The sequence below is a fragment of the Lepidochelys kempii genome, chromosome 28, assembly GCF_965140285.1.
Source record: "Lepidochelys kempii isolate rLepKem1 chromosome 28, rLepKem1.hap1, whole genome shotgun sequence".
Lineage (NCBI taxonomy): Eukaryota > Metazoa > Chordata > Testudines > Cheloniidae > Lepidochelys > Lepidochelys kempii.
In genome coordinates, this window is record NC_136407.1 from 3,973,305 (window position 1) to 3,997,246 (window position 23,942).

Genomic DNA, 23,942 nt, shown 5'->3' on the forward strand with positions numbered 1-23,942 from the left:
CATCGGCATCCTCAGCCCTTGTCCCTGTGACAGGATCTCAAGGACAGACAGAAATGTTACTCAGGGTCAGGAGGAGAGAGGAAAGCGCTTTCCCCCGTGTATTTCCCCAGTCTGGTGTGCAAGGCAGCAGAGATGCTTTAGGCCTTTTAGGGCATTTTCTGTCACTGTTTTTTTTCATGTTGGTGTGGGAGGAAAGACTTAAACCTGCCAACTCTGTGAACCTGTGAATGTTAAATGACCAAGTGATGAGTTAACAATAATGCTGTTACACAGGATTTGATCGGAACTAGAAAACAGAAAGCCCTTGAAGTTGAACTCTTGGGTGAATAGAATGATCTGATTGATATTCAGCCTTGGAAGGCAATAGATTGTTACATCAGTCACAACAGCCTGGGTTGGTTTGTTTGTTTGTTTTCCCTGATAAATTGCAGAGGGTTCAGAGAAGAGCCACAGGGATGATTAAAGGCTTGAGCAGGGAGAGCAGTTTAAAAACAAACCCAGCCTTTCCTGTGTCTGCCGGCTGTGACTGCTGAGGACATTTTCCTTCTCTACTCCAGAGTAACTCCTCTGCCAGATTCTCAGAAAGTTAGGCCCCCCTGCAGGCGATGGCAGAGCAGTTTGGTAATAGGCTGCCGGACTCACCACATAAGAGCGCAGCTGCTACAGCAGCTTGACTGATCATGGGCCAGGTCCTGCAGCCCTGGCAGCCCAGGATAACCTCCCACTGATGGCAACGGGAATTTAGCCTTTGTAACTAGCTGCTTGTACCTGAGGTCTCAGCTATGAAGTAAGGTGGTGGCACACACAGCTTCATCCAAAGAAGTGAAGGATGTAAGTGAAAGAAGAAAGTTGGCCACCTGGGGAGCTGCTGCAGTCCCATAAGCACAGCTGGAAGGGAGAAGAGGAAAAACTCCCTGAAGTGCTGGGAGCAGCACTGAGAAAAGGAAGTTTGTCAGTGAGATCAGTAGCAATAAATATGAAATGAAGGAGTGCTTTCCCCTCTGTGATGCCATATTTGAATTATGTTACTTTACGATGAGATAAAGCTTGAAAATATCCTGCTCTAATTTCAGGATGGGTCTGTAACCATAATCGTTCTCTGTGGGAAGTGGCCTCTAGATAATGATCTTTGGGAAGAGCTGGCTGAAGAGCCTTCCTACGAACCAGGAGATCATGGCTTGGCCTGCCAGTTCTTCCTTGCTGAACCTGGATTGTCTGCTAGGCTCCTCTTTTTGTATCTCTTCTCATAAAAAGAAAAGACCTCACAGCACAATCCTTTTAAGTGCTAGTTCAAGACTTAAACTAGAGAGAGCTTCCTTGTGGCGAAGCCTTGGAAAGTGGCAAATAATAAGTCTGGAGCTGATGGAAAGGTACCATGACTCAGAGTTGAGTTGAAGTTGCTGTGACTGAAACCCAAAGCACTAACCACTCTAGGATCACAGCAGCTTGTGGGAGAAGCGCATGTTAGAAGCCCTCTGTCAACTCAGCTGTGGCTTTCCGTGCACAGAGAGCCAGCCCGCTCAAGGTCTGCAAATCTTGTGGGAAATGGGGAACGTCTGTACTTTGGCATTTGAAGGTGTTGTCTTGGACCATTAAGTGAAACAGTTGCAAACAGGCCATTAAGAAAGGCACCATGGCTTAGTAGGCTAAAGCACCTGTCTCATAAACAGTAAATCCTGGGTTCAACTCCCTGTGGTGCCTTGCTGTATACCTTTTGTTTCCTCTGCTCACATTTTTCTCTGTCTTCTTAGGAAACAGAAGAGACCTCCTTTGGCAATCTGAGCAATTGCTTGCTAAGGAAAAGGCTTCTTTGCAGAGGAGCGTTGGAGAGAATCAAATCACCAGCCTGGAGTTGTTAAAAAGGCCATTGGCATTGGCAAGGAGGTTGCTTCGACTGCAGTTCCTGTGACACCAGAGCCTGTGTCCCGCGCCCATGCAATTTGCTGGGGATGTCTATGCACAGAGACCCTTCTAGAGGGTTCTCTGCAGGGCTTGCAGGAAATGGAGAATTACTGTCCTTTCACCTTTCATTTTATTGTTGATGAAAGATGGGGCAGTTACGGGAGAAGTCCCAGAGAGTGGCACCGTGGCAGAGCTTGCCAATAAACCTGCTGGATAAAGAGCAAATTCAGGATCCAGCATCCAGTGCTGCCTTGCTGAATGTGCCTCCTCTTGTCACCCTTTGGTCAATGTTTTTTGTTAATGGAGAAACCCGCCTTTGACTAGCCATACCCATGCTTGAAAAAGAAACGTCTTTTTGTTGACAAGTGTTGAAAGGAGGCACCAGATGAACATGGAAACAAGGTAAAGGTTGCTGTAACTCATCTTGCATGCACAGCTGTTGAAGCTACAAGGCAGAGTACTAAGCACAATATTACCACGGCTGGTCACAGTAGGATCTCTGTGTGACGGGATCCTCAATGTACAATCCAGAATTGCGGGACTGTCGTGCCCACTTAACTCTCCTGCCTGGGCTGTCTCTTGCAATGCTATGCTAGTGACAAGCAGCAAAACCCCTCCAGGTGCTGTGATCACTTGGCCAACAACATGCAGTAAAGCACCCAACTAATTTGCATGAATGCTCTATAAGCCACTCCTCAATTATACAGAGAGACACCTGCATATCACCCCAGCCCTCAGCCTTGTACATCAGAAATGTACCGTCTTACACTGCTCAAGACCTTCTCTTGAAAAGTGCAAGCTCATTAATTAGTTTGACACTTTATCAAAAAGAAAGTGGGCATGCACCAGTCTTTGTAATCTGGGTAGCTTTCCCAAGCACTTTGGACAAACTCACTAGTAAATATGAAACATTAAAATAAGCTTATTACAGAAAAGACAGATGCTAAGTGATTATAAGTGTTAGGCACAGAGGTCAGAGTTTGTTACAGAACAAATAAAAACAGAATCTCAGTCTAAATTCTATCTTGGACAGACTAAGCAAGAATTGGATCAAACAGCTTTTCTCACCCCACTGGATGTTCCAGGCAGTTTTGTTCTTAATATACAGGCTGAATTCCCTGTCAGACTGGGACCAATCTCCCCAGTTCAAAGTCTTTGTCTTCCAGACAATCTTACATTTGTTGAGATGGGAGAAGAGAGAGGCCAAGTGGTGGTGTCATCGACCCTCATTTATATTTTTTCTCCAGGTGCTAGAAAGATCCTTGCTGTGATGCTGGGTTTAGTTAGCCCCCAGTATGATTAAGGCTGGTCACAGAAGTGTCTCTTGTTGCAGGAAGACAGGTTTGCTGTTCAAATTCTATATTTCACAAATGTCCAGATCTGGGAATGTCATAGAATCATAGAATATCAGGGTTGGAAGGGACCTCAGGAGGTCATCTAGTCCAACCCCCTGCTCAAAAGCAGGACCCATACCCAATTAAATCATCCCAGCCAGGGCTTTCTCAAGCCTGACCTTAAAAACTTCTAAGGAAGGAGATTCTACCACCTCCCTAGGCAACGCATTCCAGTGTTTCACCACCCTCCTAGTGAAAAAGTTTTTCCTAATATCCAACCTAAACCTCCCCCACTGCAACTTGAGACCATTACTCCTTGTCCTGTCCTCTTCCACCACTGAGAATAGTTTAGATCCATCCTCTCCGGAACCACCTCTCAGGTAGTTGAAAGCAGCTATGAAATCCCCCCTCATTCTTCTCTTCCGCAGACTAAACAATCCCAGTTCCCTCAGCCTCTCCTCATAAGTTATGTGTTCCAGACCCTTAATCATTTTTGTTGCCCTTTGGTGGACTCTTTCCAATTTATCCACATCCTTCTTGTAGTGTGGGGCCCAAAACTGGACACAGTACTCCAGATGAGGCCTCACCAATGTCGAATAGAGGGGGACGATCACGTCCCTCGATCTGCTCACTATGCCCCTACTTATACATCCCAAAATGCCATTGGCCTCCTTGGCAACAAGGGCACACTGTTGACTCATATCCAGCTTCTTGTCCACTGTCACCCCTAGGTCCTTTTCCGCAGAACTGCTGCCTAGCCATTCGGTCCCTAGTCTGTAGCTGTGCATTGGGTTTTTCCGTCCTAAGTGCAGGACCCTGCACTTATCCTTATTGAACCTCATCAGATTTCTTTTGGCCCAATCCTCCAATTTGTCTAGGTCCCTCTGTATCCTATCCCTGCCCTCCAGCGTGTCTACCACTCCTCCCAGTTTAGTATCATCTGCAAATTTGCTGAGAGTGCAATCCACACCATCCTCCAGATCATTTATGAAGATATTGAACAAAAAGAGCATTTCTAATAGGGAGATGTATGAATAGCACAAAACATGCACAGAAGTCCTATGGTGGTGGGGTGGGAATTAATAATATTTTGAAGCCCTTTTCGGAAAAGAGACTTTTCTGACAAGGTTTGTCTCTGTTCTTATTTCACCTTATGATGTTATTTAGGGGAATCAGTATTTATTTTTCCATTAAATTAATAAAACCCTAAACATTATTTAATCAATCATAAACATTACTATCACCAGAATTTTCCCTCTGCTAGCCAGAATGAACTGAATTTTGCAGTTTTCTGGAAAGTGCAGAGATTTTGAATTTTGGAGAATTTAATTACTGTGTTTGTGGGTGAATGTTTTACGCTCACATATCAGTGCAAAAAGTGCAATACTAAGGCAATGTCTATAACTATAGAATTATGTCCTTCTAACACAGTCATTAAATCGCTTGTGGGTGTGCACACTTGGCTCCTTGTGTTGGCTGTGTGCATCCTCAGCCATCTGTACCTGCCGGAAGATCCAGCTACATGAGGGTTGTTCTGAACTCTGTGAGGGGAGGATTTAGGTGGGAGAAGGGGCAGACTGGGGAAGTTTGCTTTTAATTTACAAGACTTTGTGAGTGGGAGGCTCTATATCTCATGCTAGGGATGACAGTGCGGTCTGAGCCCAGGCAGTAGCAGCAGGGGGTGATATGGGGGGAGGTTGCCACTTGGTAAAAATGAAATTGGAAAACCTCTCCCTGTGCTCTCATTTATCCCAACAACTCCCCTCCATGAAAATCTCCACTCGGCCATGGCTAAGGCTATGATTCTGTCATGGAAGTCACGAATCCCATGACTTTCCTCAACCTCCACGACTTCCGCAGATGCAGCGGTCGATGAGGCTGACCTGAGGGCCACCCTGCGGTTAGCCACACTGGCCACTGTTTGAATGGCCCACAGCAGCTGACCCCAGGAAGCACCCAAGCAGCAGCTGGTGTGTCTGGCTCTGGGAAGCGCCTGAGCAGTGGCCAGTGCTGCTGGTCCTGGGGAGTAGCTGAGCAGCGATAATGGGGGTGGCCCCGGGGAGCACCCAAGCAGTGATCACGGGGGTGGCTGGATCAGTGGCCCTGGGTACCACCTGAGCAGCAGGGGTACAGGTGGAGGCCAGAGCAGCGGCCCTTGGGGCCCTTGGAAGAGTGGTCCCTGGGGCCTCGGAGCAGCAGCTGCAGAGGGCAGTCAGCCCCCACCACTGGAGAACTGGCCCGCAGACCACTGGGGCCCAGGAACAGAGATTTAGTAATGGGTATTTACAGTAAAAGTCAGGGACGGGTCACGGGCCATGATTTTTTGTTTATTGTTCATGACCTGACCATGCCTTTTCCTAAAAACAACCGTGACTAAATCTTAGCCTTAGCCATGGGTAAGAAACTCCCATGCAGATTTTTAACTTTTCTAATTTTTCCTTGGCCTTGTGCAAACAGTTTTCCCATCAAAGTGATCAAGGTCTTTTAAAATGAGAAAAACAAACCAAACTGAATCAAAACCAGAGAAACCCCCACCAATCTGCCCAACACACACACTCTGGGTCTGAATTTTTCTATTGAAATTTTGAGGTGATAAAACTCAGCCCTCTGTTAGCCAGAAAACAAACCTAGATCTCCCATCCTGTATCTAAGACTTCTGGAACTGAACCACTAATGCTCTAGTTCCTCTTGTGAGACATTTCCAGCTACCTGATATGGCTGCTATTCCAGGGGAGCAATCATTGACTCCAGAAAACATTTTTCTTAGCCTGGTTCTGTGTATCACTGGTTTCTCTAGCAAAGGCCGGTCCATGGCCGTATGGTCCAGACATCCTCCTTCAAATCAAGCTAGAGCCTAAGAATCCTTTCCCTTTCCCCAGTTGTGGGATGGGAGACTTTTAAAAGTGCTCTCTGTGCTATTGCACATGGCTAAACAAAGAGAATAACCCCCAAATTCCCCCTGTGCTTTGGGAGCCAGGCTTGCTGTTTGCATTTTGTATTTCAGATGACTTCATGCCTGGGCATTGTGATTATTTACCAGTTTCTCTAGCACTGTTTCTGCCACTGTTTCTGCAACATATTTTGTTTTTTCATGAGACAGCGTTGTTATTCCTGTGCCTAACCCCCAACCTGGAAGGCCAGGGTGTCTGTTTTGTCTGGACCCTCCCACACAGATCAATCCAACATGGCTGAACCTGCCAGGAGCAAAAAACCCAAACCCATCAGCGCAGACTCTGAGGATCATCATCTGAGCATACAACCTGTCCCGCCATGACAAGGCACAGTTACAAGAGGACAGGCGGCATTGGAGATGGACTGGCCATGTGCTTTGGAAGAAAACTGATTCCATCACCAGAATAGCACTAAGATGGATACCTGATGGACACAAATGAAAATGAGGCCACACAAAAACAACGTGGCAAAGAGCTGTGGAAGATGAGCTGAGAAACCTGGAGCACAATCAGAATCATAGAATCATAGACTGTCAGGGTTGGAAGGGACCTCAGGAGGTCATCTAGTCCAACCCCCTGCTCGAAGCAGGACCAATCCCCAACTAAATCATCCCACAGCCAGGGCTTTGTCAAGCCTGACCAATTGGGGAACCATTGAAAGATTTGCCAGAAAGAGACAGGACTGGAGGAGCTCTCTCACTGCCCTAAACACCAGCAGCATAATGGGTACAGAGATACTAATATCTCTAGCGCTGAGGCTTCAGCAATATTATGGCTGTCGTGGTCAAGTGGTTATGGGGTTAGTCTTGAAATCTATTGGAGATCTCCTATGCAAGTTCAAATCCCGCTCACAGTGTGACCTGTTTTCCAGCCACAGTTTCTAACCAGGATAGTACAGCTATACCAGTGGTGGGCAAACTTTTTGGTCCAAGGGCCACATCTGGGTGGGGAAATTGTATGCAGGGTCTTGCATGTAGGGCTAGGGCGGGGGCTGGGGTGCGGGAGGGAGTGTGGTGTGTTGGAGATGGTGTGTGGTGTGCAGGAAGGGGCTCAGGGCAAGGGATTGGGGTGCAGGAGGGGTGTGGCAGAGGGCTCAGGGCAGGGGATTGGGGTACAGTAGGGGTGCAGGGTGCAGGAGGGAGCTCAGGACAGTGGGTTGGGGTGCAGGAGGGGTGCAGCAGGGGGCTCAGGGCAGGGGTTTGGGGGCTCAGGCCAGGGGTTTGGGGCGTGGGGTGCAGAAGCAGTTTGGGGTGTGGACTTTGGCCCGGCACTGCTTACGGTGTACAGGAACATGGTGCTAGCCACTTCTGGGACCGGTGCTGGTCCCGGGCAGCCAGGGAGCCTGCCTTAGCCCCACTGCGCCCCAGGGCTGGCAATCCCGTGGGCTGGATTTAAAGCTGATGGGCCGGATCCAGCTTGCGGGCCATAGTTTGCCCTCCCCTGAACTATACACACCCCTTAAACACTCTCAACTCACTCCCCATCCCAGGTAAATCCCCTTCTGCTCCTTTCGTATAGATGCCAGGGATACTATCTCATGCTGTGTCCCCGAATTCTCAGGCAAACTCTCAGCTCCTGAAGCCTCTGCCACTCACCTAGCAACCCATGGGTCAGTCCTAACCCTGGCTGCTGGAGCTGAGTCAGTGCAGGAGCCTTCCCTGGGGCCACAGGCCGGAGGATTTGGGAGATGGAGATTATCTGAGACATCCGAGTGTTGGAAACCTTTAAATCAGGGGCCTGTTCCACCCTGAAACTGAGCTGCCGGGATCCCCCCCACAGAGCAGGGTGCCCCAGATTACAGCCTGAAAAGAGGCATGTGAAACTAACTCCTGTTCTCCCTGCATCACAACTAGGGGTGGAATCACCCCTCCATTGCCATAGGGTGTGTGGGACTCATGCCATAGCACCGTGCAGCCATTCATGGAATGAACACTTCTACCAGCAGCCCTGTGCCAGGCACCACAGCCCCAAAAGGGCCATGCTGGGCCATTTACACCATCAGTGCAGATGTGCAGCATGTCAAATTACAGCTGGGAAGCCAGATTTGCTACCCAGGAAGTCAGGGTCTGGTTATAATTCTCTATCCAGCCTGTGCTGCTATTTATACCAACAAACGCTGCATTGGTGGACAAGTGGAATCAATCCCAAAGCTCCCTTTCATCAGCCCTGGAAATTCATTTAAACATATGTTTGGCCTCAGAGAATTAAACAATTATGTCTGTTACCAGAGGGGAGTTGATTTCAATCCCTTGTCACCATCAATGTGCAAACCAGGATCCTGTTGCTTTGCATTCCTTACGTTGTGGCTCCATCATGTGGCCATTCGGTGTCAGTCCTTTTAAATAAACAATGTTTTTTTTTTCATAGAAACCATATTTTCCTTAGTCTTCCTTATTCAGACACAGGAATAGATTAATCTACAAAGGGAAGGTGATTCCCAGGCAGTTTTGGAGGGAGAAGGGAACATTTTCAGCATTAAAAAATGATTCTGTTGTACCTTACACACACACACACAGAAAATAAACTTAATTGACAGGTTTCAGAGTAACAGCCGTGTTAGTCTGTATTCACAAAAAGAAAAGGAGGACTTGTGGCATCTTAGAGACTAACACATTTATTTGAGCATAAGCTTTTGTGAGCTACAGCTCACTTCATCGGATGCATACTGTGGAAACTGCAGAAGACATTATATACACAGAGACCATGAAACAATACCTCCTCCCACCCCACTCTCCTGCTGGTAATAGCTTATCTAAAGTGATCACTCTCCTTACAATGTGTATGATAATCAAGTTGGGCCATTTCCAGCACAAATCCAGGTTTTCTCACCCTCCCCGCTTTTTTTTCCAAAAACCACACACACAAACTCACTCTCCTGCTGGTAATAGCTTATCCAAAGTGACCACTCTCCTTACAATGTGTATGATCATCAAGGTGGGCCATTTCCAGCACAAATCCAAGTTTAACCAGAACGTCTGAGGGGGGGGCGGGGAGGTAGGAAAAAACAAGGGGAAATAGGCTACCTTGCATAATGACTTAGCCACTCCCAGTCTCTATTTAAGCCTAAATTAATAGTATCCAATTTGCAAATGAATTCCAATTCAGCAGTTTCTCGCTGGAGTCTGGATTTGAAGTTTTTTTGTTGTAAGATAGTGACCTCCATGTCTGTAATTGCGTGACCAGAGAGATTGAAGTGTTCTCTGACTGCTTTATGAATGTTATAATTCTTGACATCTGATTTGTGTCCATTTATTCTTTTATGTAGAGACTGTCCAGTTTGACCAATGTACATGGCAGAGGGGCATTGCTGGCACATGATGGCATATATCACATTGGTGGATGTGCAGGTGAAGGAGTCTCTGATAGTGTGGCTGATGTTCTTAGGCCCTGTGATGGTGTCCCCTGAATAGATATGTGGGCACAGTTGGCAACGGGCTTTGTTGCAAGGATAAGTTCCTGGGTTAGTGGTCTGTTGCGTGGTATGTGGTGGCTGGTGAGTATTTGCTTCAGGTTGCGGGGCTGTCTGTAGGCAAGGACTGGCCTGTCTCCCAAGATTTGTGAGAATGTTGGGTCATCTTTCAGGATAGGTTGTAGATCCTTAATAATGCGTTGGAGGGGTTTTAGTAGGGGGCTGAATGTTAGGGGGCTTATTCCTTCACCCACTTACTTCCCTGGTCCTTCTCGCATGAACAGAGAGCAACAATACCCGAAGTCCAAAGGTGCAAACAATTCGATGTTTATTGGGGTGAACTTCCAGCAAGCATGATTCCAGTTTCCTTCCTTAGTATCCTCCTTCCCAGCTCTGACACCACAGAGCCTTACGCCTGTGTCCCTGTTCCCATTTCTACCCTTAGCCAAACATGATTCCAGCTTCCTTACTCCCATTCCCTGTTCCCATTTCCCCCTTTAGCAAAACATGATTACAGTTTTCTTACCCCCATTCCCTGTTCCCATCTCCCTTACCCACATGCCCATGCCCACCCCCACCCACACCCAGTCACTTCCTCATTGACTACAGATTATATAGTAAAACTTGAGTTCTGCTTAGCTATACCTTAACCAATCATTTTCCTGAAATTTAACTAACCAATCCTAACATATTGTAACACGATTATGTAACCAATTATATCCCACCACCTTAATTAGTTTACACCCAGCAAAATTAATTATACAGCAGACAGGAACAATCACAGAACCAGACAGAGATTATACAGACAAACAATAGCAAAGTGGGAACTACAATGACAAGACAACACAGAAGCGAGGATTTCACATCCCAGCTATTGATAAGTGAGTTCTTGCCAGACAGGATGCTATCAAACTAAGTTTCCTTTTACATTTTCTAGGCCCTTCCCTTTCTCTGGAGGTGATAGGAACTATCAGGACAGGATTGTATTCCTAACAGCCGAATAGCACCTTATTTCAGTGTGACTAGTTTGGAATGTGAGGATGTGACCGTTCGCTTCCCAGCTTATGGCTGCCTCTGCTGCTTAGCCAAAGGCCTTAGCCTAAGAACAGGGCCACAAACTGTCACAGTAAGAGAAGGCCCTTACACCGGCAGACAGTGATTTCTTTCTTTTATACCTCTAGAACTAGCCAAGCGATAAGAATACACCTAAATTCTTAGAGTATAGGCCTTTACAGAAAGGCCTGAATATCTATATCCTAACAGTGAAGGTGATGGCTAGGGACGTTCTGTTATTTTCTTTGTTAGGCCTGTCCTGTAGTAGGTGACTTCTGGGAACTCTTCTGGTTCTGTCAATCTGTTTCTTCACTTCCGCAGGTGGGTATTGTAGTTGTAAGAATGCTTGATAGAGATCTTGTAGGTGTTTGTCTCTGTCTGAGGGGTTGGAGCAAATGCGGTTGTATCGCAGAGCTTGGCTGTAGACAATGGATCGTGTGGTGTGGTCGGGGTGAAAGCTGGAGGCATGTAGGTAGGAATAGTGGTCAGTAGGTTTCTGGTATAGGGTGGTGTTTATGTGACCATCGTTTATTAGCACTGTAGTGTCCAGGAAGTGGATCTCTTGTGTGGACTGGACCAGGCTGAGGTTGATGGTGGGATGGAAATTGTTGAAATCATGGTGGAATTCCTCAAGGGCTTCTTTTCCATGGGTCCAGATGATGAAGATGTCATCAATATAACGCAAGTAGAGTAGAGGCATTAGGGGACGAGAGCTGAGGAAGCGTTGTTCTAAGTCAGCCATAAAAATGTTGGCATACTGTGGGGCCATGCGGGTACCCATAGCAGTGCCGCTGATTTGAAGGTATACATTGTCCCCAAATGTGAAATAGTTACGGGTGAGGACAAAGTCACAAAGTTCAGCCACCAGGTTAGCCGTGACATTATCGGGGATAGTGTTCTTGATGGCTTGTAGTCCATCTTTGTGTGGAATGTTGTATAGAGGGCTTCGACATCCATAGTGGCCAGGATGGTGTTATCAGGAAGATCACTGATGCATTGTAGTTTCCTCAGGAAGTCAGTGGTGTCTCGAAGGTAGCTGGGAGTGCTGGTAGCGTAGGGCCTGAAGAGGGAGTCTACATAGCCAGACAATCCTGCTGTCAGGGTGGCAATGCCTGAGATGATGGGGCGCCCAGGATTTCCAGGTTTATGGATCTTGGGAAGTAGATAGAATATCCCAGGTCGGGGTTCCAGGGGTGTGTCTGTGCGGATTTGATCTTGTGCTTTTCCAGGGAGTTTCTTGAGCAAATGCTGTAGTGTCTTTTGGTAACTCTCAGTGGGATCAGAGGGTAATGGCTTGTAGAAAGTGGTGGTGGAGAGCTGCTGAGCAGCCTCTTGTTCATATTCTGACCTATTCATGATGACAACAGCACCTCCTTTGTCAGCCTTTTTGATTATGATGTCAGAGTTGTTTCTGAGGCTGTGGATGGCATTGTATTCCGCACGGCTGAGGTTATGGGGCAAGTGATGCTGCTTTTCCACAATTTCAGCCTGTGCATGTCAGCGGAAGCACTCTATGCAGAAGTCCAGTCTGTTGTTTCGACCTTCAGGAGGAGTCCACCCAGAATCCTTCTTTTTGTAGTGTTGGTAGGGAGGTCTCTGTGGGTTAGTATGTTGTTCAGAGGTATGTTGGAAATATTTCTTGAGTCAGAGACGTCGAAAATAGGATTCTAGGTCACCACAGAACTGTATCATGTTCATGGGGGTGGAGGGGCAGAAGCCCTTGAGGAATTCCACCATGATTTCAACAATTTCCATCCCACCATCAACCTCAGCCTGGTCCAGTCCACACAAGAGATCCACTTCCTGGACACTGCAGTGCTAATAAACGATGGTCACATAAACACCGTCCTATACCAGAAACCTACTGACCGCTATTCCTACCTACATGCCTCCAGCTTTCACCCCGACCACACCACACGATCCATCATCTACAGCCAAGCTCTGCGATACAACCGCATTTGCTCCAACCCCTCAGACAGAGACAAAAAACCTACAAGATCTCTATCAAGCATTCGTACAACTACAATACCCACCTGCAGAAGTGAAGAAACAGATTGATAGAGCCAGAAGAGTTCCCAGAAGTCACCTACTACAGGACAGGCCTAAAAAAGAAAATAACAGAACGCCACTAGCCATCACCTTCAGCCCCCAACTAAAACCCCTCCAACGCATTAAGGATCTACAACCTATCCTGAAGGATGACCCAACACTCTCACAAATCTTGGGAGACAGGCCAGTCCTTGCCTACAGACAGCCCCCCAACCTGAAGCAAATACTCACCAGCCACCATATACCACGCAACAGAACCACTAACCCAGGAACCTATCCTTGCAACAAAGCCCGTTGCCAACTGTGCCCACATATCTATTCAGGGGACACCATCACAGGGCCTAAGAACATCAGCCACACAATCAGAGGCTCCTTCACCTGCACATCCACCAATGTGATATATGCCATCATGTGCCAGCAATGCCCCTCTGCCATGTGCATTGGTCAAACTGGACAGTCTCTACGTAAAAGAATAAATGGACACAAATCAGATGTCAAGAATTATAACATTCATAAACCAGTCGGAGAACACTTCAATCTCTCTGGTCACGCAATCACAGACATGAAGGTCGCTATCTTAAAACAAAAAAACTTCAAATCCAGACTCCAGCGAGAAACTGCTGAATTGGAATTCATTTGCAAATTGGATACTATTAATTTAGGCTTAAATAGAGACTGGGAGTGGCTAAGTCATTATGCAAGGTAGCCTGTGTCCTCTTGTTTTTTCCTACCCCCCCCCCCAGATGTTCTGGTTTAACTTGGATTTAAACTTGGAGAGTGGTCAGTTTGGATGAGCTATTACCAGCAGGAGAGTGAGTTTGTGTGTGTATGGGGGTGGGGGGGATGTGAGAAAACCTGGATTTGTGCAGGAAATAGCCCAACTTGATTGTCATGCACATTGTGTAAAGAGTTGTCACTTTGGATGGGCTATCACCAGCAGGAGAGTGAATTTGTGTGGGGGGGTGGAGGGTGAGAAAACCTGGATTTGTGCTGGAAATGGCCCACCTGATGATCACTTTAGATAAGCTATTACCAGCAGGACAGTGGGGTGGGAGGAGGTATTGTTTCATATTCTCTGTGTATATATAAAGTCTGCTGCAGTTTCCACGGTATGCATTCGATGAAGTGAGCTGTAGCTCACGAAAGCTTATGCTCTAATAATTTGGTTAGTCTCTAAGGTGCCACAAGTCCTCCCTTTCTTTTTATTAATTCAGATGCGGAATTGAGGCTTCTTTCGCTCCTTGTAAAATCTTGAACTTGATTTCCCAGAAGGGAGAGAGGGAAAGTCTGGAGCTGCCTTTAATCCCAGTCTGAAATACAAGGGAGAATTCTGGAATTGAAGGAATGGGAAAAAATGGAGAGGAAAGAGAGAGAGAAAACACCTCTTTTCTCTTCTTCCCCCTCCCAGCAAGAAATGTTATCAATGGGGAAACTCCTCCCCAGGACCAGCCTTAGGGAAAATGGCACCCTGGGCAAAACTTGTACTTTGGCACACCCATTGCCCCAGGCCCCTGTGGGCTCCCCACTCCCCCTTTGCCCCTAGTTCCTGCACTCCCAACCCTTGCACCTCCTTCACCCCAACCCCTGCCCCCTCCTGTGCCCTAACCCCTACACTGTGTCCCCTTTGCTCTTAATTCCCATACTCCCCTCCTTCACCCATAATTGCTGTACCCCTCCTGCGCCCATGTGGGGAAACTGACCTGTGTGCATGGGGCAGCTGGCATTGCTGCCTTCTTCTCTCTGGAATGCTGCTCTTCCGGGCACCCCTAGGGGCTGCGGGGCTTGAGGGGGGTGAGGAGTGACTTCAGAGCTCCCTGCACCCAGGTCACTTTCCTCCCCTGGGCTGTATAAGGGGAGGGCAGAGAGAAGCAGCTTCTGATGCTCGCCTCTGAGCACAGCCCAGGTGGGGAAAGTGACCAGGATGCATGGAACACTTGGTGTTGCTCCTCGCTCCCCCGCAACCCTCTATGGGGCCACGGAGGAACACTGTGGGAGGGGCTGAGCTGGGAAGAAGCAGGGAGAAATCTGGGAGCCCCCCCCCAGGAAGCAGTTTCTGACACTACGCTGGCAGAGGGCACAGCCTCCCCAAAGCTGTGTTGCCAAGGGGGCAGTGGTGGGTTGCCACATTGGCCAATGGGGCCCATGATTAGGGCCCCTGGCCAAATTAGGCCCCCTGGAGAAGTCTCTCCTATGTCGGCCCCAGGGCTGGAGGTGCTCTCGCTCCCTGCTATGGCCGGGGGACTGCAGCCAGGGCACAGAGCTTCTCTGGTCTCAGGGCCACGGGGGGGTTAAGGAGCGAGCAGGGTGGGGCAGTGGGGGAAGGGGTGGAACAGAGATGACGTAGTTGATGGGGCCATGGGTGGAAGGCGTGAAGAGGGTGGGGCTTCAGGCAGAAGGGGGGGGGCAGGGCCATGGTTCCAGTGCCGGGGTCCCTGCACTTCTTCTACCTTTCCCTTGGCTTTGGCATCACTAGTCTCTGCTTAGCGAGTTGGGTCAGTGGTCCCCAAAATGTGGGGTATGCCTCCTAGGGAGGCACAGAGGAATGTTCATGGGGGCACCTCAGGGCCTGAGCCAGCCCCCATGGAGGGCAGGGAGGGAGCACCACTCAGCTCCACTCTGCCCCTGCTCTTCAGATTCGTGATGTGACGGACAGACTGCCGAGACTCATCAAGCCCTCGGATCGCTACCCCTTCCTGCTTCTCCACGTGGGCACCGATGATACTGCCAAGAATGACCTTGAGCGGATCACTGCAGACTACGTGGCTCTGGGAAGAAGGATAAAGGAGTTTGAGGTGCAAGTGGTCTTCTCGTCCATCCTCCCTGTGGAAGGAAAAGGCCTGGGTAGAGACCGTCGAATCGTGGAAGTCAACGAATAGCTAAGCAGGTGGTGTCGGAGAGAAGGCTTTGGATTCTTTGACCATGGGATGATGTTCCATGAAGGAGGAGTGCTGGGCAGAGACGGGCTCCACCTAACGAAGAGAGGGAAGAGCATCTTTGAGAGCAGGCTGGCTAACCTAGTGAGGAGGGCTTTAAACTAGGTTCACCGGGGGAAGGAGACCAAAGCCCTGAGGTAAGTGGGCAAGCGGGATACCGGGAGGAAGCACAGGCAGGAACGTCTGTGAGGGGAAGGCTCCTACCTCATACTGAGAATGAGGGGTAATCAGAAGGTTATCTAAAATGCATATATAAAAATGCACAAAGCCTTGGAAACAAGCAGGGAGAACTGGAGGTCCTGGTGATGTCAAGGAATTATGATGTGATTGGAATAACAGAGCTTGGTGGGATAACTCACATGACTGGAGTACTGTGATCGATGGATATAAACTGTTCAGGAAGGACAGGCAGGGCAGAAAAGGTGGGGGAGTAGCACTGTATGTAAGGGAGCAGTATGACTGCTCAGAGCTGAAGTATGAAACTGCAGAAAAACCTGAGAGTCCCTGGATTAAGTTTAGAAGTGTGAGCAACAAGGGTGATGTTATGGTGGGAGTCTGAGGTAGATGAGGCTTTCTTCCGGCAGCTCACGGAAGCTACTAGATCGCATGCCCTGATTCTCATGGGTGACTTTAATTTTCCTGATATCTGCTGGGAGAGCAATACAGCGGCGCATAGACAATCCAGGAAGTTTTTGGAAAGCGTAGGGGACAATTTCCTGGCGCAAGTGCTAGAGGAGCCAACTAGGGGGGGTGCTTTTCTTGACCTGCTGCTCACAAACCGGGTAGAATTAGTGGGGGAAGCAAAAGTGGATGGGAATCTGGGAGGCAGTGACCATGAGTTGGTTGAGTTCAGGATCCTGACGCAGGGAAGAAAGGTAAGCAGCAGGATACAGACCCTGGACTTCAGGAAAGCAGACTTCGACTCCCTCAGGGAACGGATGGCCAGGATCCCCTGGGGGACTAACTTGAAGGGGAAAGGAGTCCAGGAGAGCTGGCTGTATTTCAAGGAATCCCTGTTGAGGTTACAGGGACAAACCATCCCGATGAGTCGAAAGAATAGTAAATATGGCAGGCAACCAGCTTGGCTTAATGGTGAAATCCTAGCGGATCTTAAACATAAAAAAGAAGCTTACAAGAAGTGGAAGGTTGGACATATGACCAGGGAAGAGTATAAAAATATTGCTCTGGCATGTAGGAATGTTATCAGGAGGGCCAAATCGCACCTGGAGCTGCAGCTAGCCAGAGATGTCAAGAGTAACAAGAAGGGTTTCTTCAGGTATGTTGGCAACAAGAAGAAAGCCAAGGAATGTGTGGGCCCCTTACTGAATGAGGGAGGCAACCTAGTGACAGAGGATGTGGAAAAAGATAATGTACTCAATGCTTTTTTTGCCTCTGTTTTCACTAACAAGATCAGCTCCCAGACTGCTGCGCTGGGCATCACAAAATGGGGAAGAGATGGCCAGCCCTCTGTGGAGATAGAGGTGATTAGGGACTATTTAGAAAAGCTGGACGTGCACAAGTCCATGGGGCCGGACGAGTTGCATCCGAGAGTGCTGAAGGAATTGGCGGCTGTGATTGCAGAGCCATTGGCCATTATCTTTGAAAACTTGTGGCGAACCGGGGAAGTCCCGGATGACTGGAAAAAGGCTAATGTAGTGCCAATCTTTAAAAAAGGGAAGAAGGAGGATCCTGGGAACTACAGGCCAGTCAGCCTCACTTCAGTCCCTGGAAAAATCATGGAGCAGGTCCTCAAAGAATCAATCCTGAAGCACTTGCATGAGAGGAAAGTGATCAGGAACAGCCAGCATGGATTCACCAAGGGAAGGTCATGCCTGACTAATCTAATCGCCTTTTATGATGAGATTACTGGTTCTGTGGATGAAGGGAAAGCAGTGGATGTATTGTTTCTTGACTTTAGCAAAGCTTTTGACACGGTCTCCCACAGTATTCTTGTCAGCAAGTTAAGGAAGTATGGGCTGGATGAATGCACTACAAGGTGGGTAGAAAGCTGGCTAGATTGTCGGGCTCAACGGGTAGTGATCAATGGATCCATATCTAGTTGGCAGCCAGTATCAAGTGGAGTACCCCAAGGGTCGGTCCTGGGGCCGGTTTTGTTCAATATCTTCATAAATGGAGATAGATGGTGGATGGATTGCACTCTCAGCAAATTTGCGGATGATACTAAACTGGGAGGAGTGGTAGATACGCTGGAGGGGAGGGATAGGATACAGAAGGACCTAGACAAATTGGAGGATTGGGCCAAAAGAAATCTGATGAGGTTCAATAAGGATAAGTGCAGGGTCCTGCACTTAGGACGGAAGAATCCCATGCACAGCTACAGACTAGGGACCGAATGGCTAGGCAGCAGTTCTGCGGAAAAGGACCTAGGGGTGACAGTGGACGAGAAGCTGGATATGAGTCAGCAGTGTGCCCTTGTTGCCAAGAAGGCCAATGGCATTTTGGGATGTATAAGTAGGGGCATAGCGAGCAGATCGAGGGACGTGATCGTTCCCCTCGATTCGACATTGGTGAGGCCTCATCTGGAGTACTGTGTCCAGTTTTGGGCCCCACACTTCAAGAAGGATGTGGATAAATTGGAGAGAGTCCAGCAAAGGGCAACAAAAATGATTAGGGGTCTGGAACACATGAGTTATGAGGAGAGGCTGAGGGAGCTGGGATTGTTTAGTCTGCAGAAGAGAAGAATGAGGGGGGATTTGATAGCTGCTTTCAACTACCTGAGAGGTGGTTCCAAAGAGGATGGTTCTAGACTATTCTCAGTGGTAGAAGAGGACAGGACAACGAGTAATGGTCTCAAGTTGCAGTGGGGAAGGTTTAGGTTGGATATTAGAAAAGTTTTTCACTAGGAGGGTGGTGAAACACTGGAATGCGTTACCTAGGGAGGTGGTAGAATCTCCTCCTTAGAAGTTTTAAGGTCAGGCTTGACAAAGCCCTGGCTGGGATGATTTAATTGGGGATTGGTCCTGCTTTGACCAGGGGGTTGGACTAGATGACCTCCTGAGGTCCCTTCCAACCCTGATATTCTATTCCCCAACCCCACCCTCAGCCTGGGCCCCTGGCTTCTGGCCCAGCCTCGTCGCCCTTACCCCCGTCCGCACCCCACTTCCCAGGAAACAAGAGCCCCACTCCCAGCCCTGGTTCTCGACTGCAGCTTCCGAGGGGCCGCAGACACGGATAAGAGGGCACAAGTTTGGGGACCACTGGTTTAGGTGAAGTCCTCAATCACTTCTATGCAGTCCAATAAAAAGTATTCCTCACCCACCTAGCCCCTCCATCAGGATGGACGAGGTATGTTCTGCTGCCTTTCATTCATACAGGAAGGATAATATTTCATTTCACTGAATGCTAAAGTGAATTGTAACCTGACACCAGCCAAAACGGGTCATTCTGGCAAAGTGGCTCCATCACGCTGTGTACCTAGGCAGAGTAGGCGTGTCTATGCAAACGGTCTGTTCCTGAAGTTTTTCCCCCCAGCTCCTCACTAGATGTGAGAGGGGAGCTCATTCAGACCCTGCTTACGCTTAGTATTTAAAAACTCCTTATTGGCCCTATCTCTGCTGGCCTTAGATTTCTCCTCCTGTCCTTTTCCTGACAGCTCAGATGAGGTGGCCGAGTGGTTAAGGTGATGGACTGCTAATCCATTGTGCTCTGCACGCATGGGTTCGAATCCCATCCTCATCGAAGGCGTTCAGTCTTCTCTCTTCCTTTACAAACAACCATATCCCCCTTTGGTACAATGACAGACCAAACCATGGTGCTTCCTGCAAACAAAAACCTTCTCAAGTACTCAGATCCCCTGCTTCAAATGAAATGTGGTGCTGAAAGAATTGTGTAGCTCTCTATATCTTATCTCAAAAGGTAATATCCTCATAATCTCCCCCAAACACCCTGGGAGCACCCCAAATTATTAAAATGCCCCCATCCACAGCAAGGCCACGACAGTGACCCACAGCTAGAGTGTCCAGGCCAAGCTGTTCTGAAGGAGGCAACTCAAACATTTTCTCTCTGCTTCCCTTGGCAAGGTCTGGCTGGGAAAACAAAATCCCCCAAATTGAAAATTTTCTTCTGAAAAACCAATACTAGTCTGTTTGGGGACTTTGATTTGAGTGAATTATTATTATTCTCTTCTGATCTCTGAATTATTTCAGTTCAGTCTTTGTCCTCCTGATTTGTTTCCAGGTGTTGAGTTGTGGGGGAGCGAGGCCAAGTCATGATGTCTCTTCCCCTCTTTCATAGTTTCTTCCAACTTTCTAGAAAGCTCCTTTGCTAGGATTTGAGTCAAGCAGTGTCCATTGTCTCTGTGTTATCTTGGAGAAGTCTGCATTATACACGGTTCCTGGGATAGACCTTGCGAGAGTGGATACCTTTAATGGGCCAGCAGCGAGCCTAGCTTTTCCATTGTCGCACCTGAAAGGCTGGTGGTGGGCACTTCCCAACCTCAGAACATATTTCAATAACGCACCCAGAGGAAAACTTCATCACCTCCCAGACAAAAAAGGATAGCACGCACCATCCAACCAGGTATTAACGTTCAACAGATCACAACTTTTACAATGATACCTCACAAGACACATGTTGTACAAACTATATCATCATTATATGACAGTGGTAACTATGGGGCTTCCTTCTGACACAATTGTTGTCTTCTACCTGAGAAACGGCCTCATTTCTATCGTTTCTATGATTCTATGATTTAAACTCTCCAGTAACATTACAAAACCAACTGCTTAGCATTTTATGGTAGAAGTTGGAGGGAATTCAAAGATCTTCCAAAGCTGTGCATTCAGGCCACCTAGTTAGGTAAATTCCATGCTCCTTATCCAGAAGAGACTTGACATGGCTTGAGGGGAGGCAGGCTTAGCTATTCAATATACAGGTGGAGGGAGAAGGGCGCAGTACATTGACAATGTAGAACGTGAGACTCATAATCGGTGGGTTTGAGTCGTAAGTGGGTGCCCTACCTACTCTGGTTGTGTGCTCTGAGAGTCATCTCCTTGCTTTCCATTTAAGGTCAGGGTGGGATATTATAACCAAGTGTTCTGGCAAAACTTTTCCCCTGGCCTGCTCAGTGAACCCTTTGCTGAGAAACTTTCCATGTATTTGACTGCATGTCGGTTTCCTATATTGTCGGATGAGGCCCAAGGTGCTGGACGGGAAATGTCCATGGAAAACTCAGATATTCCTGTTCTCTGAAAAAAAGGCAGGTATTAGTTAGACACCATTGCTTCTAGTATTCCTGTGGAATCCAAGGCTAGCTGAAGAATTTCTGTCTATACTAGAAAGAATCATTCCATTGTAAATAGAAATGAAATGAGATCTGCAGCTCGAGTCAGTGCCCTTTAAAAATATTTGCTAAGAAAAAAGCCATTCTCTCCCTTGTTGATAAGGACAAGGAGCCCTCTTTTGCTCCCAATTTCAAATGTGGAATGAATGGAGATTTTTGTTTAAAAACTTTCATTGCCCTGTGGGAATCGAACCCACGACTCGGCTGTTAAAACCCCAGAGCCCACCACTTAAAGGACCATGTAGGGCCATTTCTTTCTGACAACCAGCTTTGGCTTTCTCAGGCTCCTACTTCGCCAATCTCAGACGCTGCTCCAGTCTCCACTGCCCTGAAGGGACAAGAAGAGAGAGTGAAGGATCCCCTGTGCTCAGTGTCACAAACCGAGCCCCAAAAATGGACGACATGGTGTCACAATCTCAATTATGCTTCCAGGTCCTCCATCAGAATCACAGGAGCAAAACAAAGAAATCACCAGAGGAGCAATTTTCCTCTGCTTTCATTGACCCCAGTGCACTCCTCTCCGCTTCTTCTTCTGTTTATAATCTGGAGCCTCTCTCAGGGGAAAAAATCATTGAGCTGAAAGTATTTCTGGGATAGAAACCCAGAGAGGGGAGTTGATACCACCTGATGGAAGGCTGATTCATTTTCACACGTCTCATGGCTTTATCTGCCCCTTAGTGTAGCTCTCATTTTGTCAGCGCTGCACTCTCAGGAAGCTGACACAGTGCTGAACCCTGCTTCTTTTGGGCCACTGGGAGCGTGGGGATTGCACACCAGCTGCAAGCCCTTCTGTCCTCTCCTTGTCCTGCTCGGCTACCCCAGACTCTTTCCCACAAATGGTTTCATCAGATGCTGGAGGGGCCTAAGGACCTACAGGTTTCCCTCACCCACCTCGTAAGGCAAACTGTGATTCCCTTCTCTGACATTCCTGGGGCCACATATTCTTTGAGTAGCTTCTCTGCAGGAGGTCTGATGTCCTGCAAAAATGTGTGTGTGGCTTGGGGGGAACCAACTTGTCTACCCCCTCTCTGGGAGCTGAGAAGCTTTTTCTGACTCTCCCCCACTATGTGAGTCAAAGAGCATCTCCCCATGGTGGGAGAACACTAAATTCCCCCCTCCCGTGCTTGTTTCTCTGACCAGCTGGTAAATCAACCCCAGCTCTCTGATGTAGAAACCAGCATCTAACCAGCCTTGTAATAGCCCCTGCTTGCTAGCTGGAGAGTGAAGGAATGAAGACAGAAGGCAAATGTCAGAAAAGGAATCTCAACTCACACTGTGACTGTGCCTTTGAAGAAGTGCTACAGACAGCCTGGCTAGCTCAGTTGGTAGAACGTGAGACTCTTAGTTTCAGGGTCATGGGTTTGAGCCCCATGTTGGGTGCTTGATCTTACTACCTTAAGTGTACTTTTTTGTTTATATGGTGAGCCTAAAATGAAATGCACTTTCTTGCCTCTCAACAATCTTATGCAGGAAATGTCTCTTCCTCTTAGCTTAGATAGCACAGGAAGAGAGAACAAACTGACATTTCCACATATTCAAGGGACACCATCATAGGACCTAACCACATCAGCCACACCATCAGGGGTAGTTCACTTGCACATCTACCAATGTGATCACAGAATATCAGGGTTGGAAGGGACCTCAGGGAGGTCATCTAGTCCAACCCCCTGCTCAAAGCAGGACCCATCCCCAATTTCGGACCCAGATCCCTAAATGGCCCCCTCAAGAAGTGAACTCACAACCCTGGGTTTAGCAGGCCAATGCTCAAACCCTGACTTATCCCTCCCCCTGAGAGATACCATCATGTGCCAGCAATGCCCCTCTGCCATGTACATTGGACTAACCAGATAGTCTCGATGCCAAGAGGCCAGTGAAGAAGCTTGGCAACATGTGACCTCCAGAAGAGGTAAGCGGAATGTCCGGGTTCCAGTAACACAGACACAGGTAACTAACCGCTTTCATGTTCTCTCCACAGGTACCGTTGCGGAGAGTGGACCAGATGATATGTCTGGGGCGAGAAAGCAGAAGGAGACTCTCCAAGAGGAGAAGGCGGGTGGTGGTGGTCGGGGACTGTCTCCTCCGGGGGACTGAGTCATCTATCTGCCGCCCTGATCAGGAAAACTGAGAAGTCTGCTGCTTGCCAGGGGCTAGGATTCGTGATGTGACGGAGAGACTGCCGAGACTCATCAAGCCCTCGGATCGCTACCCCTTCCTGCTTCTCCACGTGGGCACCGATGATACTGCCAAGAATGACCTTGAGCGGATCACTGCGGACTACGTGGCTCTAGGAAGAAGGATAAAGGAGTTGGAGGAGCAAGTGGTGTTCTTGTCCATCCTTCCCGTGGAAGGAAAAGGCCTGGGTAGGGAACGTCGAATCATCGAAGTCAACGAATGGCTACGCAGGTGGTGTCGGAGAGAAGGCTTTGGATTCTTTGACCATGGGATGGTGTTCCATGAAGGAGGAGTGCTGGGCAGAGACGGGCTCCATCTTATGAAGAGAGGGAAAAGCATCTTTGCCAGCAGGCTGGCTAACCTAGTGAGGAGGGCTTTAAACTAGGTTCACCGGGGGAAGGAGACCAAAGCCCTGAGGTAAGTGGGAAAGCGGGATACCGGGAGGAAGCACAGGCAGGAATGTCTGTGAGGGGAGGGCTCCTACCTCATACTGAGAATGAGGGGCGATCAGCAGGTTATCTCAAGTGCTTATATACGAATGCACAAAGCCTTGGAAACAAGCAGGGAGAACTGGAGGTCATAGAATCATAGAATATCAGGGTTGGAAGGGACCCCAGAAGGTCATCTAGTCCAACCCCCTGCTTGAAGCAGGACCAATTCCCAGTTAAATCATCCCAGCCAGGGCTTTGTCAAGCCTGACCTTAAAAACCTCTAAGGAAGGAGATTCTACCACTTCCCTAGGTAACGCATTCCAGTGTTTCACCACCCTCTTAGTGAAAAAGTTTTTCCTAATATCCAATTTAAACCTCCCCCACTGCATCTTGAGACCATTACTCC

General features: G+C 48.2%; 2 non-coding genes across 2 annotated transcripts; both read left to right on the forward strand.

Moving 5' to 3' along the window:
* Positions 1 to 19,248: 19,248 nt before the first annotated feature.
* TRNAS-GCU (transfer RNA serine (anticodon GCU)) lies at positions 19,249 to 19,330 on the forward strand. Its single transcript has one exon. It is a non-coding gene; the product is annotated as a tRNA-Ser (tRNA).
* Positions 19,331 to 22,240: 2,910 nt separating this feature from the next.
* On the forward strand, positions 22,241 to 22,313 carry TRNAK-CUU (transfer RNA lysine (anticodon CUU)). The gene has a single exon. It is a non-coding gene; the product is annotated as a tRNA-Lys (tRNA).
* The last annotated feature ends 1,629 nt before the right edge of the window (positions 22,314 to 23,942 follow it).